This window comes from Podarcis gaigeae, assembly GCF_964106915.1.
Source record: "Podarcis gaigeae genome assembly, chromosome: 4".
NCBI classification, from domain to species: domain Eukaryota; kingdom Metazoa; phylum Chordata; class Lepidosauria; order Squamata; family Lacertidae; genus Podarcis; species Podarcis gaigeae.
Window position 1 is genome coordinate 64,229,298 of NC_139677.1, and position 16,474 is coordinate 64,245,771.

General features: G+C 40.4%; 1 long non-coding RNA gene across 2 annotated transcripts in view; it reads right to left on the reverse strand.

Annotated features, from left to right (window-relative positions):
- Positions 1 to 537: 537 nt before the first annotated feature.
- Positions 538 to 16,474, reverse strand: part of LOC310843871 — a 45,036-nt gene continuing 29,099 nt past the window's right edge. Inside the window, exons 3-5 of one of the 2 annotated variants that reach the window (XR_014563723.1) lie at positions 3,826 to 3,934; positions 1,991 to 2,054; positions 538 to 744 (exon numbers count right to left, since the gene is read on the reverse strand). This is a non-coding gene — a long non-coding RNA (uncharacterized lncRNA). The remainder of the gene's footprint in view (positions 745 to 1,990; positions 2,055 to 3,825; positions 3,935 to 16,474) is intronic. The other variant, XR_014563722.1, reaches the window with a different exon arrangement.

Genomic DNA, 16,474 nt, shown 5'->3' on the forward strand with positions numbered 1-16,474 from the left:
CACTTCTACACTTCTTTTTCCTTCTTTTATTTCTACTACTATTCGCTTGGTCCAAGGTGAACAGCCATGTTTCTTTCAACTCTTCTCTTACCATCTTGTTGCTGTCAGGATGAATATTGATGCACAGGATTCTATCCCTGACTGAGAAGCTGCCTTGATGGGAGGCTTTGGGAAGATGCGGTTAGCACTTTTGGATATGTAGTCACCATAGCAAGTAAGGATGATAACATTGATGTGGAAATTGGTGTCATTTACTTTTTTTAAAAAAGGGAAAAAAGCGTAGTCAAGAAGAAAATTATCTCTACTGGAAGGAGGTGTAAGTTATCTTCTCTTCTCCACAGGGATATGTATTTGGGCAATTTCCTTTCTCACCTGAAAACTGCAGTAAGGGGATTGGGTAAACTAAAACTCTCCATTTATTTTAGCCAATAGAATGCCACAGGAGAATGGAGGCTAACAATCTTTGAACGGGATTCATTCAGATTATACTTTACAAATCTTGGTCCTCCATGACTCGCAGTCATTGTAGACTTCTGTCCAGTTGTATAGCAATGGCCAACCAGTTTCCATTGTATATTGTTGCTCACTCTCAGTTGAGCAAGAAGAGATAATATTCTTTCTTTTTTTCTGTTGTGGAACATGCAGTTGGGATGAGCTGCTTTTTAGAACCTTCTTGTACATTGTGGGTATAACAATGGATAATAAAGTCTTCCAACATAATTTTCTCTTATTTTGTGCAGGATGCTAGTGAAGAAAAAAGAGGTGGAAGAGAAGACAAAAGAGGCAGAGAAGAAGGGGTAACTACTGAATTCTAATTCTACTATGGACTTAGCCAAGGGTCAGCAAACTTTTTCAGCAGGGGGCCGGTCCACTGTCCCTCAGACCTTGTGGGGGGCCAGACTATTTTTTGAAGGGGAAAAAATGAATGAATTCCTATGCCCCACAAATAACCAAGACATGCATTTTAAATAAAAGGACACATTCTACTCTTGTAAAAACACACTGATTCCCGGACCGTCCGCAGGCCGGATTTAGAAGGCGATTGGACTGGATCCAGCCACCGGGCCTTAGTTTGCCTACTCTTGGACTTAGCAGTATAAGTTTTTTTCCCCTTGCCAGCCAGCACAATACATGACAGGTCTCCAATACATTTCTTTCTTGGGGGTGGGGGTGGGGGTTGCAAGAAGACATAACAGTTTGTCCTATTTGTACTGAATGTTGCTTCCAATCTTTCTGCATCTAGTTAATCATGCCCTTTATTTACATGAAACCTAGAAGTGTACAGTAATCAGCTGAGCAGCTTTTGCATTTTTGCAGATCAAAACATATCTCTGCTTCACTTTCTTTTAATAAAATTTTATGACTTTTAAATGCATAAAAAGTAGCATATTGTGCAAACTGTAATCAAAACGCTGAAGTAGCCCCAGCAGTATTACCATCTGTGACACTTAGCCATTTCCACAATACATCTTAATTGAAATGTACAAAATCTGTTAGTAAAGTTTTAAAGATGCACATGCAAGTATTTAAAATGCAGCCTTTAGCCTACCCCTTGCTCATATAATTTTAAATAATGCAGTCATGATTATGCAATATGAGAGAGAAAGAAAGAAAGAAAGAAAGAAAGAAAGAAAGAAAGAGAAGGAAGGAAGGAAGGAAGGAAGGAAGGAAGGAGAGAGAGAGAGAGAGAGAGAGAGAGAGAGAGAGAGAGAGAGAGAATGTTTCCCTTGCAGCTGAAAATCACATCCTGGGGTCAAGTTCCATGTAGGATAGATAATATAGCTGTGCACCAGTTATGTGCCTTGCCTAAACTGCAGTGTGTGCAAATTATGTACAGTCATATTTATGGTTATGAAAAAGTTGAGGACCCCTCCCCAACAGAATCAACACACTGATGCTCTTCAGAGGAATTTTTTTTAAATGTCCAGGGCGTATGCTTATTAATGTGGCATCTGAAAAGCCTTTTCCTGTGGTTAGAAACTCTTCCTACCTTGAATCTCAACAGTCCTCCTTTGGTTGTGGTTCCTTAACCCTGTCAAAGCAGCAGATGTTGCCTGGACCAAAAAACAAAACAAAACCCCACACAACTGCAATCCCAATATTAGCAATGAGGAAAGGAAGATGGTTCAATCATCATATCCTAAGCTCTGCTGGCATCATATTTGAAGCACATTACTGAGGTTAGAGGACCATTCTTGCAGTTTTCCATCCATTTTTAATAAAATACTTTCCCTCCCAGTTGAGAGCAATGCAAGGGTAACCAGAAACCTTTGCTTGGTTTGAAGCTTGTCAGCTGACAGAGATGGCTTTGGAGCCTTTGGATCAAAGTTGTTTCCTGATCTTTCACTGAAAATACCCAAATGACCCTGGCACCCCCTCTCCTTTTGCCCTTACCAATATCAGAGCTCCAGTATCAACTGGGCCACAGCACTGGAAGTTCCCATTGTGGCAAGGAGGGGGAATCCAACACTGTATCTCCTTGTCTCACACTGGATCTTCCTCTCTAATAACAACACTCTCACTTTCTTGCTCTCTATGTATGTATATCATTGGAAAAGAAGAACCGATATATATTATAGTCCCTGAGATGCCCTCTGAAGGGCCATAGGATTGCCACCACAGATTATAAAAGCAGTGTAGGCCTCTGTGTATGAGGATGCTTGTTTTGTATTCTGAGTCATATTAGAGCTTCTGAGGAAAATAACATTTGATTTGTATTGCATATCCAGGAATCATCAGCTAGGAAAATATGCATTCCAAACCAGGTAAATGAAAATTTTGGCAACATGACTAGAAATGAGAGCAAAAGTGCCGAGAAAGTGAGAGAAAACCACCTGCATCTTTTTGCATGTCTCCATTTGTAAGATATATTCTCAGATTACTGATGGGAAGAAACGTGCATAGATATTTGTGTATTTAGGGTCTTAGCTTACTAAATGGAAAAGGACAAAATCAATACTCAAGAAATTGCATTTTCCAGCTTCAAAGTACTGCAAACAATGAAGAGAAAATAAATGTGTAACAACGGTCAAAATAAAAAGCAATTGATGATGCCTTCTTGAGATGCATGTTGCAGAACATTGATGATTTATAAAACAATGATGTGACTGAGGCAGGAGGGTGAATAGTAGTTAGAGGTAAATTCTCAAGAACAGCAGGAAGATAGAAAGCTCTTTTCACATATAATTTTAATCCTATGCAAAAATATATTGAGATGAGCAAAATAGTTCCTGCACACCTGTAACTTATGCTTATATATTGTGCCCACATCCCAGTTATCAATACATGAGACTGAAAAGGTTGAAAAATAGGTCACAGCTTTTGCAATGTGTCTATCTGATATGCAACATTATGGGGAACCTTATGTTGTTGGACTTCAAGTCCCATCAGCATGGTCCATGGTCAGGGATGATGGGAGCTATAGATCAACAACATATTGGGGCCTTAAATTCCCCATCCCAGGACTGGTTATAGTCATCCTTCCTAAACTCAGTAGGTGTGTGCTTGGTATCACACTGAGAAGCAGTCTTCTTGAATGGGCAACATAACCCTGACTCCCAAGGTTCAGATTAATGATGTTGCTGTTTGCTTTTCATTGCCCACATGCCTGAATGATGTACAGAGGAGGCCCTGTCAGCACTGTCATATTGAGGCTTATCAGCTTAAGCCTGACAATGCTGACATGTTGCATTGCCAAAGCCCTGCCAGATCCTCACTCCCTCACCAAACCGCCTCATCCACCTTTTACACGTCACCAAATTCACCCCCTTCCCAAACCCCACTTCCCTTAACATTGTCACTACACACTTCCCCCTTACAGCTCACCTAAATTGCATCTAGGTTAGCTGCAGAGGAACAACTGGGACAGGGAAGGACAGCTCTCCACCAACAGTCCTGCTCTGCTGGTTCTTCCCTTCTCCTGACGCTGCTGAGGCTGAAATGGAAGCATCAGTGTGCTATGGCAATGGCAGCAGAGAGCAGGGATGGTGAGAGTTGGGCTTCAACAACATCAGGAGAGTCACCATCTCTCCACCTCTGATGTATTCATTATATGTGTTCGGAAGAATCAAAAACAGGAAAATTCCCCCCACTCTCTCCCCAGAAGCAGCAATGAGTTAATAGTTATGAAGACTGTGATGGGTGAAATATTTTTATATTTAAGAACAGTTATGATTTTCAGAAATAAGCATAGGAGTTGATGAGAACTGTTTCCACAATCTAGCCAAAACTATGCAATGAAGTCCCTTCACTTTCAGCGGAAGATTTAAGCATATGCCTGCATATTCCTCATTAAGGTTAATTAGAGTTAAAATGTTATCTTTTACTGGATCTTGCCCTGTATTCCCTCCCCACACCTGCCCTATTCAATCTAGTCTGCCTTCTGCAATTTTCAATATGTACTATTGTTCCATGTTCTTGAAACAAATAAGTCACATTTATGATGCTGTTGAACATCTATAAGTTCTGACTTACAGTATTGTAAGCATAAAAGTAATTTGATGTTTTTGTTTTACAAATGGCATACATTTTCATAATGACAAAAGGTTGCATTTGTTTTACAAATCCATCTAGTCTGCCATCCGCGGTTGCTACATGTTCAGGCTGTAATAACTGATATCACCTGATATTTAACAGAAGTATTTAGACACTGATCAGCAAACAAATATATATGAGAACAGAAGGGAAAGATCATTGAAGACACAAAGATCTTGCTGAATTTTGGGAAACAGCTTTTGTTTGAACTCCTAGGTCTTTGATTTCTTTTCTTCCTGGCTTCTTATACGCAACATTGTCCAGTTTCATCCTGAGATGATAGGGAAGGCCTGCTGGTGGCAATTTTGCAGTTGAATTTTAGCAGGAGAAACAAAAGTATACCTCACCGAATAATATGCTGACTAAAAATCTGTGATTCAACACAGCCTAATCTCCTGTGCCACTAGACTGAGGCTGTGGCTCATAGGATTTTGCATACTGTGGCCTAAATGTATGACAACCTCACTGGCTATGGGATGGCACATGAGGGACGATCCTATGCAGCTGGCATATGCCTTGCTCTAACACCCACTGCTAGGACCACTCAGTTTTGTTTCAGCCTGAGCCACAAACAATTGTTTTCACTTGGTAAGTCAATAAAGCTCAGGAGTTGACCTGAGAGGCTATTGAGTCTGGTAAATGGAAAGAATAAGTGGGCAGTGGAGCTACATCCTGGTTTCAGATGCATTGGCCTGAGCTTCTAAGAAAAGGGGAAACAGATGTGGAGGCAACAGGTGGAAGTTTTTAGCTGTTCTCATTTTATCTGTAAGCCTCTTTGAGTCCCTGTCAAGTGAAAGGTGAGATATAAATAAAATAAAATATAAATATGCCTGAATAGCTAGGAGATTGAAGTTAGCACTCTAAAACAAAAACTCATTCTTTCTGTCACCAGTCACCTGCAGCTTATCAAGATAAATAGTGTTTTTTGTGGAAAATGCGACCAGCATCTACAAAATTTTAATTTCTCCTTTGTATTTAAGAACACTGTAAATACTGCAAACAGAATGTGTTGTTTTCTTCCATTGCATTTTAGTATCCAGGAACACTTGAATGTTAATGATTACATGGAAGATTTATTTCTCTCAAGAGCTCTCTTTGGCTTTCTGTTTACACCCCATCCTCCTCCCATATCTCCACCTCCCCACACCTTCCATGAGATCCCTTTTTGCATCTCTTGGTCTTATGTGGATATCAATAGGTGTCTGAACAGCAGAGGGATATACTGGCAGCCAAATTGTCTGGGCAGGCACAAGTTCCTTTGTAGACAGGACAAATAATTTATAGTTACAATATCATTTATGGATTGGTTTAAACAGGTCATTAATAATACAGGTGTGTTATCACATTAAGTCAAACCCAAACCAAAACATCTTTACTCAGAAAAGGTTCCCATGGGTGCAATGCAATATTAGTGATGCCTTTCACTGGCTCAAAATAATAAATGGCTGAACTATGCATGTGTTTTAGAAACCACAAATTGGCAAGTCTGACAAAAAAAGTCAATTGACCTGTTGCTAAACACTTTAGTTCTGAGACCCACAACCCATCAGACTTATCAGAGGACAGTGGTAACATTGTGTAGCTTCGGCAAATGAAGAACTTTTGAGCATCCAGACCTCAAAGCTCTGTAACTGCCACCTTGGAAACAACATAATTTCATTTTTATTAGAGCAACTGATAAGTTAGTGTTCAACTGAGTCCTTGAAAAGAGCTGAGAGAAAGCCTGTGTGAACTGCTGTATGATCCTTTTCTATCTGTCTACTAACACACACACACACCACACACCCCTAACAATCAAAACCCCAAAGCAGCCCTATGTCTCTTGGCAGGCTTGTGAAGACAACTGATAAACAACACTGACACACAGCACACATAAAATAAATCTGAAAACATACTGCTTGTAACTACCAACACTTCCGTTACAAGATTTGCATAGTGCAGTGTAAAAGAAATTGTACAGCAAGCCTTTTGCTCTTTCAGTGGGAAATTTCAGCTCTGTTGTCTTATAGTTGTTACATTTACAAATGAGATACAACCTCTGCGTCTCCAATGGTAGATATTATTTGTCATGCTGTGAGAAATAGTTTTGGGTTGTTGTCACCTAGCGTGGTGACAAATAGGTTCCTAAAATCTTTCTGAGACTGCTGTATTGGAGAGAAGTCACAATGAAATTTCTACAGACAAGAAAAATCCATATATTTGTCCTAGTTAGAGGTACCAGATATGTACAATTTCAAACAAAATAATTGCAAGGTTCAGTTGTGCCCTCTACAAGACCTGGGGGGGGGGAATCTACACAATTCTCTTTATGATGCTCCCTTAACTTAATTTTAACTAAATTCCTTATATAAGGTCATATTTGTCTTCTCTTCCCCTCTCTCTCTCTGTGTACCTACATACATATATACATGCATAATTTTCTTTGCATGCCACCTTTTCATAGTTCAAACCATGCTCAGGGCCGCTTACAACATGAAATAATGCATAATTGCAACACACCCAAAGCAGTCATAAACAATAAATAAAGCATCAAAAATTACACAACCAAACAGAACCATTTCCACATAGATCGTAATAAGATCCAAAAGAAAAAAAATCAAAAAATAACATTAATAACAACAGCCCCGCCCCCTGACAAAAACCCCTAAACAATACTCAAGCCCAAGAGACTGTTCAGCAGCCTCAGCTTTTGCAGCTGAAGTCAGTCAGGGTCCTGCCTTCCCAGGCTGGGTGAAAACAGGCCTGCAGAGCAGGGAGCAGGTCTTCCAGGACTCACAGCCAATATTATTAGAGACCTAGCTTCTTTATTAGTGTTTAGTTTATTGCATTGTAAGTATAGAATGGAAGGCATTACAAACAATAAAATGAAGAGAGGAATAAACAAAGACAGGTTTTGTGAAGTTCTGCAGCGAGCACACCAAGTGGGGAAGAGTGGGGAATTACATCACAGTAACAAATTTTTCTTTCTGACTACTGTAACTGTTCAATTCTGTTCAGTAGCACCTTAAAGACCAACTAAGTTAGTTCTTGGTATGAGCTTTCGTGTGCATGCACACTTCTTCAGATAAGTGTGCATGCACACGAAAGCTCATACCAAGAACTAACTTAGTTGGTCTTTAAGGTGCTACTGGAAGGAATTTTGTTTTGTTTTGACTATGGCAGACCAACACGGCTACCTACCTGTAACTGTTCAATTCTGGTCATGGTTGTTTCATAACTGCACAGTTAATTTTTTGGAGTGATAGCCAGTCTATGGTACCAGAGAGCAATACCCAGACTTCTCTGGACTTTCCATGTGATGTGATTTGCTCATGCTTCCATAATGCAGTTCCAGAAGGAATATATTTCATTTGTGGCTCTAAATGAGCTATGACTACGAAATGGTATTGCTGCTGCCTTGGCCTTGCTTTCAGATGCAGGGATTTCGAGACTTGGCTTCTAGGTGAGTACCAGAGCCCGATAGGATGCTAGCTATGCTGGGGAACAGAAGTTCAGCAGACCATCAGGACAGCCTTGACTTCCAATGTCAGAGCTGCTTACTCAAGGTAAGAGAATTCACAGAGGGTTCAGCAATTTCAAAGAAGAGGCTACCTATCTGGAAATGATGCAGATTGAACCTGAGACCTTGTGGTATGGCTCATTAAATACCCCATTCATATGAATACTTTTACCCCAAGTAATCTGGGAGCAATTCAATAATGACAGGTGTTTTGGTTTGTTTGTTTTTTTTAAAAAATGTCTTTTTACCAGGGCATTGCAAATGTGTGTTTGTTTGGATTTATAGTTACTGTTGAGGTACTTAAAGCGCAAACACTGAGAACCCAGTGAATGGCCTCCTAGAGTTGTTTGGGTCAAGTAATAAAGATAAGGCTAAGGGTAGACAACTATTCCTGTAATTTATGCAGAAATTGGATCAATTAAAACAAATTGCCATCTCATTAAGGTCTCAACATTGCCACTGTATTATTATGACCACAGTTTGACTTTTATACTTGATTTATGCAATATCTTTAGGTATGAAATTAAGAGGTAAAATAATATTGAAAATGAATTTGGCACACAGAACAGATATTACAAGTGAACAAGCTGGGAAAATATTTTTGTCATTATCCTGTCATTTTATCAACAACAATCTCCTTTGTTGTTCTGGAGAGATTAATTACTACGTTTCTTTTTGAAATCTATAGTGGTAGAGTTGAAATTGACATGTGAAATAATCTGCTGAAACACAAATTTCAAGGACTGCTTTCTGGTTTTCTGTTCTGCAGATACATTTACAAACACAAATTTCACTTCACGTCTTAAACAAAGTGAATTAAAGTTCTGGTTTTCTTTTGTAAACTTTTGCTGCATAGAAGTGGCACTGAATTATGCCTGAAGTGAAGTTCAAGGAAAATCAGAATACTTCCTACCTAGGGAAAATTTCTGAGGATTTGTAATGAAAGCTAATACAGCTTTGATATGTCTAGCAAAATTGTCCATGTGTCTGTCTTATTACTATATTATCACTATATTGTTGCCTACTTCTTTCTTTTAAAAAAATATTTTTATTTGCATTTTTATTACAAAAAAACACACACATCCCACATCCCCTTCCCTCCATCCACCAATTATACAACTTTCATACCAATCACAACATACAACTAATAACTAGTGACTCCCCTTCCACCCTTTTCCTGGTTTCTTTACTTTTCTACTAAATTGCATATTCCAAATTTTTAATCTTCAAGTGTCTTCCTATTTCTATTTCTTCAAATTTCTATTAGCTCCTATTCTGCTGGGTTTATTCAAGACCTGCTAGGTTATTTACTTGTTTACACTGATTCTTAACATATTCAATAAACTTTTTCCAATCCTCCTTATATTCTTTATCATCCTTTTTTCTTATCCTATTTGTTTTACCTGCCAGTTCAGCATATTCAAGCATTTTAAACTGCCACTCTTCCTTAATGGGTACCATACTTGTTCTCCACCAATAAGATTCGAGCCACAGTGGTGGCATATAATAAAACATTATTTTGTTGTTACCATTCCCAAGCGTAATGTTTCAGGTTTTTGGGGAAAGTTTTTGTTTTTTTGAATATCTTTTTAAATTAATTGTAAATTACCTCCCAGAATTCCCTGATTACCTTACAGGACCACCACATGTGGAAAAAAGATCCCTCTACTTCATTGGATTTTCAACATTTCCCTTTTCCTTTTTTCGCTAGTTTGGCAGGTGTTAAATACCATCTGTGGGTAATTTTCATCATATTTTCTTTTAATGCGTAACATCACCTAAAGCAATTTTTTTTGGGGGGGGGGAGCCCAAAAAAGAACATGGAAAGAAAACAAAGGGTGACTGTGGGAAATAATTTCTACCTCTTTTAGAAAAATAATAAAGCAATAGTATTGTTGTTATAATTATATAATCATTGTACACAAACAATGTACCGCTATACTCAAACAAATAATTATAGCTCAGTTTTAAACGGTTAAATATCATCATGAAAATATCTCCCATTTTTCCCCTTGCATTCCATACACATGGGAAGTATATATATTTATACCAATTAGGATGTGGCTGTTCCCAGATGGCATTCCCCAAACTGTAATTCATATATTTTAATTGTCATGCCCCAAATTACTATATGAAGAAGAGCTGTAGCGCAGTGGTAGAGTCCCAGGTTCAGTGCCTGGCATTCTCCTGCATGAAACCCTGATGAGAAGGCAAACTAGTCAGCCTAGGGCAGGGGTCTGCAACCTTTAAGATAAAAAGAGCCACTTGGACCTGTTTCCGAAGAAAAAAAACCTGGGAGCCACAAAACCATTGTGACATTTAAAGCATGTGCGCCGCTGCCCTCCGATCTGACAGCGGGCGGGAAGGTGACGTCGGGACGGTGCATGACTAACGCACGCACCGCCCCCATGCGACGTCACAGCCAGTACAGCGCCCGCCACAGTGGGGAATGTCGGGGTGCACAATGCACTTCCTCCCCTCACAAGTATCCGCCCCGGAGCCGTGGCAAAGGTGTAAAAGAGCCACATGTGGCTCTGGAGCCACGGGTTGCAGACCCCTGGCCTAGGGCAAACATTTCACTGGGCCCACAGCTATTTTATCCATCATTCACACTGCCTCCTGTTTCTCAGGACCATACCTTATAACACCAGAATGACAGAATAAGTGTGCAGAAAGAAATGGTAGTCTGGGAAGACTACTAACTGAAGGGATAAGGAAAAAGTGATGATCATTACTCATGGCAAACAATGCTATTCTAAGTGTAGGCTGAATGGCCTGGCAGGCTGCAGTTTATCTTGGCCCTGGGTGTGGGGCCCAGTGCCACCACAGGGCAGTTGATCCTGTGCCCAGAGGAATGCCCACGAGGCCCTGCCGCCATTGGCCAATTTTAGCATCAGGGGATGATCCGGCCTACCATTCACTGGTTCACGAGAGTGGCCTTGGGGCCAGCCCACAAAGGCACTTGCCCTAGAAGAGCAAAGGGACATATGGCCAAGATGGAGCCAGGAAGTTAACACCAGCACCTGGTAACACTTACTTGTATTGGCTTGAGAAGGAACAGGAAGTATAGTCTTAAAGGAATTTACCAACAAATAGTTATTAGAATAAAAGAAATCACTGAGCAGAAAGAACAGATTGCTTTTCTGTTTATCATCCCCCAAATGTTGCAAATGTTGTTGCTTCACTTTGAACAGTACCAGCTTAAGTTGGTATTGGGTGACCTTTCCACAGAGACTACTTGGGTTTCCAATGACAGAGATGAAGCAAAGAGTACCCACTAATGCACCAGCTTCTTCAGTACAACCCCCTGCCCGTATTCTCCAAGAAGATATTCATTTCTGCATATCCACTATTATTCATGGAATGTGGAAGTAGCCTTGACTTAACCTTTGTTTTTCAGCTTCTCCATTGGATAAACTTAAGTAATAAACACACAAATCCAAGCCTCTAATAAACATCCATATAAACCTTTGGGGTGTTGGATTTAGTTCCATTCATTTGGACTGATAACAATTATGGATTAACTTCTTTATTTATTTGGCTCTGCTCCTAAACACACACATTGTTAGTGCTATCATTCTGAGACTTACTCATGGATAAGCATGTTTAGCAGAAGGGATTGCGGTTTTAACAACAATTTTCCCTTGGTGCTTCTCTGGTGAATGTTTGTGTGTTGGTTCCCCCACCCCCCTTTTTTTACCACTTGGTTTTTGGAAACATGAAGATGTATTGGGGACATCAGAAACTGAACAGCTCTACATTATTAGATTCAACACTATAGGGAAGGAAAAGTCCAAATAATGATTTTAGATACCTGACTATATTTATGAAGGTGCTGTGCTAGTCAGAAGCTGTTCGCCATAACTAGGAGGATTGTGTTGGCTGAGCCTTTGAAATGTGGTTCATGATATACTGCCAGCACACTCTTCTGTCAAAGAGCTATTTCATTAGTTTATGGATCCCCTTAAATGTTGTGTTGTTTGCAAACTCAACAACAACAGTGCATCTTTTGTTCCAAATTTAGTTTGGTTTCAATAATTTCTCTAGCCAGTCAATACAAATAACTTCCTTGACAGAGCTTATAGACTTTTCATAAGCACTGCATTCTCAAGCTTTATCTGTTTGCCTTTCATAAGATTACTTAGGTTAGCATATTTGCTTGAGAAAAATAAACTGAAGGAGACACTATGATAAAACTCTTCCTCAGAAAAGAAGAAGAAGGGGAAAGACGATATAAAAAAGCACTTTGTCAGCTTGTCTCTCAAATCCATATCTCTGTGTGGAGGGGGATTACTATTTGTATTTTTAGGGGAAAAGTATTATAAGATGGCCTTTGGGTAGTAGGACTACACAGCAGAGGTGCCAGATGGATAGGCGGGGGGAAACCATTGCTGTGAAATACAACTAGGGCACTGTGTTGTGAAACTGGTGGGTTCAAAACTGTGAACTCACAGACCTGTTTCCTGGCAAAATTCACTGAGAATAAAATTCCAAAACCAGGGCACCACTGCATGGAAGCCCCTATTTCTTGTTTCCATCCTCTCGTGTCTAACGGTGCTTGAAACAAGAAAAGAGCCTCTCAGACAAGTTTTAATGTACAAGTAAGGTAAAGGTAAAGGGACCCCTGACCATTAGGTCCAGTCGTGACCGACTCTGGGGTTGCGGTGCTCATCTCGCTTTATTGGCCAAAGGAGCCGGCGTACAGCTTCCGGGTCATGTGGCCAGCATGACTAAGTCACTTCTGGTGAACCAGAGCAGCACACAGAAATGCCATTTACCTTCCCGCCAGGGCAGTACCAATTTATCTACTTGTACTTTGACGTGCTTTCGAACTGCTAGGTGGGCAGGAGCTGGGACTGAACAACGGGAGCTCAACCTGTCGTGAGGATTTGAACCGCCGAGCTTCTGATCAGCAAGTCCTAGGCTCTGTGGTTTAACCCACACCACCACCCGTGTCCCTAATGTACAAGTAGTTTGATGTTAAGAAGAGGTGATTCTAGCACTTGGGTCATAAGTCATTTAGGACTTTATAGGTCAATACCAACCTCTTGAATTGTGCTTTGAAATAGGACCAGAACATGGTTGCACCTGAGGTGAAGTGGGCCAATCGCCACTGCCTCCCCGAGTGCCAACTACCTCCAACACCACCTCTTACTCCATCTCCACCTTCCTCTTTTTCTTTCTTTTTTTTGCTGCACTTCAGGGTTGGCAGTGCAGGCCCCTCTAAGGCTCTCTGGGGACAAGTTGCCCATGTTTTACTCTGAGGAATGCCTTCCTTGGTGGAGGCATTGTGGGCAAGGTGGCACAGAGAGAGACCACCCCTCTTTGCAGAGGCAAGTACTATTTACAGTTTCATACTGGTAATGTGCAAAACTTTACATAAGTATTCTTCACCATTACTAGAATGAAATGTTCGCCGCATTGCCACAGTGCCTCTCCCCAAGGAAGGGTTTTTCTTCAGATCACAGCTACCTGGCTCTCCAGGTACCTGCAGAGATATGCTGTTGCCAGGTTGTGTCAGGAGCAAAATGGCAATGCCTAGGCAGATCTGCTGGGTCAGGGTTGTGAATGACTGGCCCGTGGTGGCAGTTGTGACAGTAGTCCATGAAACAGTGACAGGTAGCTCTTTAGATGGATAGAAGCCAGAAGCAGAAGTGGACAGGCTGGGGACAGGAAGCAATGATTGTCTGAGACAAGGAGTTCCATTTGGAGATGGCCTTGCTGGGAGCCAGCATAATTCCATTTGCTTTGTCCCAGTCTAGTTTATCTAGTTGCTGAATTTTGAGCCACCTGCAGTGTCTTCAAAGGCATATGGCATGTTAACAGGAAACTCTAAACATTGTGCTGCAGTACCTTGTCTGTGTAAATATCTGCCAAGCGATAGGCTCTCTCACATGTGCATCAGCCTCAGATCTGTGTTCTCTTCAGGCAGAACTAATGCAGAAAGGAGCAACTCATAATTTCTGGCCACTAATATGTAGGGGGTCACATCATGTTTGATCCTAAGCACCTGCATTGGCTTTAAAACTTACTAAAGAGGCGGTAGCTCTATGTACAGCCTCAATCTGCCATTCAGACCTACTTGAGTCTCCCTCCCTCACACACTGTTCCCTAGAAACTGCTAGTGAATATGATCAAGTTTCCCATTAGAGTCTAATCTTTAGGATAGATCAGGTAAATGTCAGAATGTTATTCTTGTGCTTATGAATTATTCAAAAATATTTTAAAGTAAAGCTATTATTGGCACCACAGTGACCTGAAAGGAGTTTAATTTTCTGTAGTACTAGAAAAGAATTTGCTACTGTCTGGAAAAGGGGAAACATTTTAGGAAAGCTCTCAGTGTTTAAGGCCTAGGATACTTTGTATTTAGCACAAGGGTGGTGAACTCAGGAGGGTGCTCTTTTCCCTCCTGTGTAATATTCTGAGGGGCACAAACCATCAGTGGACAAGACCAAATCCAAAAGCAGGTGAGTCCACATTAATCCATCTACACCAGGCTTCCTCAACCTCAGACCTCCAGAAGTTTCTGGCCTACAACTTCCATGATCCCTAGCTAACAGGACCAGTGGTCATGGATGATGGGAACTGTAGTCTCAAAACATCTGGAGGGTCAAGGTTGAGGAAGCCTGATCTACACACTGCACCTGGGTCCACACTAAACCAGCCAGCCAGCCACATACTCCCCACCCTTCACTCTCATCCATATTCATGATGGGGTAGCTCAGTTGGTAGAGCATGAGACGATTAATCTCAGGGTCATGGGTTCAAGTCCAACCTTGGGCAAAAAAATTCCTGCATTGCAGGGGGTTGGACTAGATGACCCATGTAGTTGCTTCCAGCTTGTATTCAGAGGCTCACTATCTCTAACAGTGGAGGCAGAACATGGCCATAAGGGTTAGCTGTCATGGATAACTTTGTCCTCCATGAACTTGTCGAATGCTCTTTTAAAGCCATACAAGTTGGTGACCATCACTACATCCTGTAACCCAACAGGCTCTTCCAAACCTTACAAACTAGTATCATATATATACAAATTAGTTGTATGGCAACTTCAAACTAACTAAATAAATAAATTATAAATAAATTTTTATTTATACCCCACCCTTCCTGGTTCAAAAAACCGGGCTCAGGGAGGCTAACAACAAATTTAAAACACTTAATTGATGCAACAAAAAACAGCATAAAATACAGTATAAAATGTGAATAAGAATAAATTCAGAATTCAAAAATCAATTTAGTGGAGAAATCCATCCAATAAACATTAGATGATCACCAGGGCTAGCTGACTAAGTTAGTCCTATTTGGGCCAGCAAGGAGACTAGGGGAGAATTAGCTGTGGGATCCCACAGCGGGTAATCTTCATAAAAAGGGGAGAGGGAAGGGAGGAAGGGGAATAAAAGATCAGGCTAAGTTCAAATTGAAAGCCAGGCGGAATAGCTCTGTCTTACAGACCCTGTGGAAGGAAGTTAAATCCTGCAGGGCCTTGGTCTCATGGGACAGAGCATTCCACCAGGTTGGAGCCATCACTGAAAAGGCCATGGCCCTGGTGGAGGATAGTCTGACTTCCTTAGGACCTCTAAACTAAACTCTAAACTAGACATAATATTAGTATTATGTGAATGACTGAGACTGCAATTCTCTGCACACTTACCTGAAAGTGAGCCTCATTGACCACAGTGGAACCTAGTTCTAAGTAAACATGCACAAGATTGTGCTGTCAAGTATTTTTCAAACTATATTTGTCACATGAGCATAAAGGGGAACAAGTAGCCTACCAAAAGGCTTCATCTTGATTAAGCTGTGCAATATTTTGCAAATTATCTCCCTTTCCTGTTGGCAAGTTATCACCATGAAATGATATTCTTTACACATTTAATTTGAAGAATCAAATTTTATTTTATTTCACCCCTCAAATTGAATGATTTTGTGTGCATATGTGTCAGCTTGCAAAAGAATGCTGAACTATCTTCTTCAGTTTATCAACTCTGTTATTTGCTATTATTGTGTGATGCATTACATAATATGTTGTTCTCATTTTTCAAATAGTCTAGAAAAGCATTGAAAATACTTTCGGCAAGTGTGGTTATATATAAAAATTTTGAATGTAGTGGATGAGACTGAGAAATCATAACTTGTAACTTGTTTCCAATAGATGACAATAGGTCAGGGCATATTATGCCCTGTTGCTGTTTCTATCATCTAGTAATTACCTATATTGTCTCTAGACATGGCAGGAAGTAAGAAAAATGCTAACTTTACAATTTTAGCCATCTAGCAATTTAGATAGATGATAGATAGGTAGATGATAGATATATAGATGCTAACAGACACACATGCAACTATAAAAAGAGTTTAGTAGCTACAGCACCAGCACAACTTGTGCAGTTGATACAAGATATGAGTTCATCTAGTCATGATGCAGATAGTTACGTTTCTCTTTAC